This window comes from Triticum dicoccoides, chromosome 7B (genome assembly GCF_002162155.2).
Source record: "Triticum dicoccoides isolate Atlit2015 ecotype Zavitan chromosome 7B, WEW_v2.0, whole genome shotgun sequence".
NCBI classification, from domain to species: Eukaryota; Viridiplantae; Streptophyta; class Magnoliopsida; order Poales; family Poaceae; genus Triticum; species Triticum dicoccoides.
Window position 1 is genome coordinate 645912035 of NC_041393.1, and position 3066 is coordinate 645915100.

Sequence of the window (3066 nt, forward strand, 5' to 3'; positions counted from 1 at the left end):
GACAAGATCAAGCCGTCGTGGGATTGCATGAGGGAACCGGATCGTGGAGCATAGGTAGGATCGCTATACTAAGGCCAACGAATCGGTCTGATCCGTTCTCACGCTAGACATTACTCCGTCGGTTCCATAATATAGTGCATATAGATATTTTAAAAAATCAAACTTTACAAATTTTGATCAAGTTTATAGGGAAAACTAATTATATCTACAATATCAAATTTATAGAATATGAAAATATGTCCTGTGATGTACCTAATGATATGTATTTGCTATTCTAAGATGTATATATTTTGCTCTACAAGCTTGGTGAACGTTTATAAAATTTGACTTTTCAAAAAATGTATACTACATTGTGGAATGGAGGGAGTACCATTTATTGGAACGATGTGTAGCGTGTAAACATGCTAATTAATAATTTCTAATTCGGTTCTTATCTGACTAGAGATTGTACAAGGCATTTCGAATCATATTCATATTAACAGGCATGCTATTTATCTATATATAGGATACACCGTGATTTTAGCAATCTATTTTGATTGCACGCTTTATTTCTTTGCTCTCTACCTCAAGTTGATTGGTGGGTATATATATTAGGACACCCCCAGCGGACATACTTTGTTATAGACGCGTACGAAGCAATCCCACATAGTACTTTCATCATGGACAACTATAGGAACCGCTTCCGTACATCAATTGTGCTACTCTCGATGCTTCTTCTCATATGCTTTACTGCCCGTGCGCAATGTATGTTTCAGACAAGCAACCTATCCACTTATTGTAATACCTAAGTTGATTAGTCTTTCCAATACTGATCTTCCATTACCGATCCAATAATGCATATGTTATATATAAATTCTTGTTGACTAGTGCATAACTTTTACTTCTTCCGAAGTTCTTACAGTTTTTCTGAGTGGTTTTGTATTTGTTCTTTGTTGAATCAGTTACTTGTTATATATTAGTAGTTGATAAACACAGACTAATATGAATATTAACTTTGCATATGTTCTATAGGCAGGGTCCTGGAAGACATGGAAACCGTTAAGATCAATATACATGGTCTATGCGTCTGTGATCCGAACTGCAAAGACTCGATGTGCATATGTTGTTTAGCAAATAAATACTGTTATTCTACAGTGGATTATTGCATGGAAGACTGTCCAAAGACTTCTCCATCAGACCAAGCAGCGATGAAACGTTCTCCATCACCCTCTTATCCAATCTAGTCATATGGACGCTGATGTGCTCATGAATAATTTATTATGATAAACTATGTCGTAATTGTTTTGCTTTTCAAGAGCTGATAAGTTATATATCAATCTTCATTATGAGTTAATTAGTCTCTAGACTCCACTAATTTAAAAAGCACTAGTTATTTTTCTTTGAAAAGCAGCGCTTTATTACTTAAAAGGTTAAGCATTACACCCAGTCACCCAGCCTCTGTATAATTAAGATGCACACAACCAACAAATTCGTCTCACCAAGCCAAAAAGAAGAAGATGAAATGCAAATAAACTAAGTTCTGTATAACGCCTAAACCGTACTGTAGGTGATCCAATCCTGAGGTCATGCTACCACCCTTGTTTGGTAAAAGTATTCCTCGCAGTGGCCTCCAATCATGTACACGGCTCCGTAAACAGGTCTCGATTCTCCACTCGTTGTAGAGAGAACCATAAATGAAGCGTCTCGGTACATTTGTAGATAACCTGCATAAAAGAAGTACTTTTATCGTTAAAAAACTTATCATTTCTTCATAGCCAAAGCGATCAAATCACGACAAGCACTAGTTTTTGTTTTTTCGCGAATACCCAAAGCTTGCGTATCATTTCATTGATAGAAGAAGATAAGAATGAGTAAGGGGGTGTACAATGCATGATACAAATGGGGAGGCGTGAACATGGCTACCGGAGAAGACGGACATGGGATGCTCGGCCCAAACATAAAAGTAACATGCTAAACTTGCCACCATGGAACACAACCAAAACCAAACCAACAAGATGACAAACATCATCAAAACTACCGTCGAGGACACTATGAGCACACAAGACGAAGCCTTCATGAAGGGGAACGACGTCGGGGCACTGTCGTCATCCGATCCGCAAAGCGGGACCTCGGGTTTCCCCTGATGCTCGAAGAGGGGCATAGAAAGCGGCCATGACAGCGCCTCCAAGAAGGAAATGGCGCCCGCGGGTGTCGCCGCTACTAGCATCGAAAGGTCAAGCAAGGATTTCTCCCTGACCGAGTCTGAGCAGTCCCAAGTCATCGGAGCAATAGTCGAGGAGGAGGAAGTCGGGTCGGAGGCCGGAACCGCCGTCGCAGGAAGGGGACCAACGCCTGTCGTCGAAGGAGGCATTGGACGCTGTCGGAAGAATGAGCTAGTGAACATGCGGAAGGGCGGACGGAGCATGGAGGTGGGCGGGGTTGGGCAGCCGGGCGGAAGAATGGAGGGTGCGACGGTGGCCGAAGATCCGAACGAGCCAAGATCCGGAGAGGAATGCAGATCCGGGCTGCAGGGACGTCGAACGAGCCGAAGGAGCTGGAGGGGCGTAGCTCCAAAGGCACGCCGGAGTCGAAGTCGCACCAGGGTGGATGTTGGCCAACCACGGACCCATGCATGGCGTTTGCGGAGATGCCGAGACACCGACAAGTCGGATGAGCCGGAAGTAGACGTAACTCGGTCGCGGGGAGCACCGGATCTGCAGCCGCTCCGGCCAACCATGGACACCGGAGGAGGGCACAGGTCCATGGCCGCCGGAGCCGAAGCCGTACCTGCAGGGTATGGGAATGGTGAAGGGAGATCGCAGGCGTGCCACACACCCGGCTAGTCCGCTGCAGGAGGCGGTCGCCGGCCGTCGGGCAACCACCGAGATGAACCGCCGCCCCGGAGCCATGGCCACAACCGTGGGGCGGAAGAGCGCCCTATGGCCGGCCTGCTCGACCAAGATGCCCCGGGCCACGTCCTCCCGGGATCTGGTGCCAACAGCAGCAGGGGTGCTGGCATAGGTGGATCTAGCATGGAAGGTGGGGAGCGGGAGGACGCGTCGGCTAAGTCCGGGAGCAGTCGGATCC

The 3066-nt window shown here is 46.3% G+C and overlaps 1 long non-coding RNA gene across 1 annotated transcript; it reads left to right on the forward strand.

Moving 5' to 3' along the window:
* Positions 1-629: 629 nt before the first annotated feature.
* LOC119336582 lies at positions 630-1328 on the forward strand. The gene is made up of 2 exons (XR_005162632.1): positions 630-744; positions 1012-1328. It is a non-coding gene; the product is annotated as an uncharacterized LOC119336582 (long non-coding RNA).
* The last annotated feature ends 1738 nt before the right edge of the window (positions 1329-3066 follow it).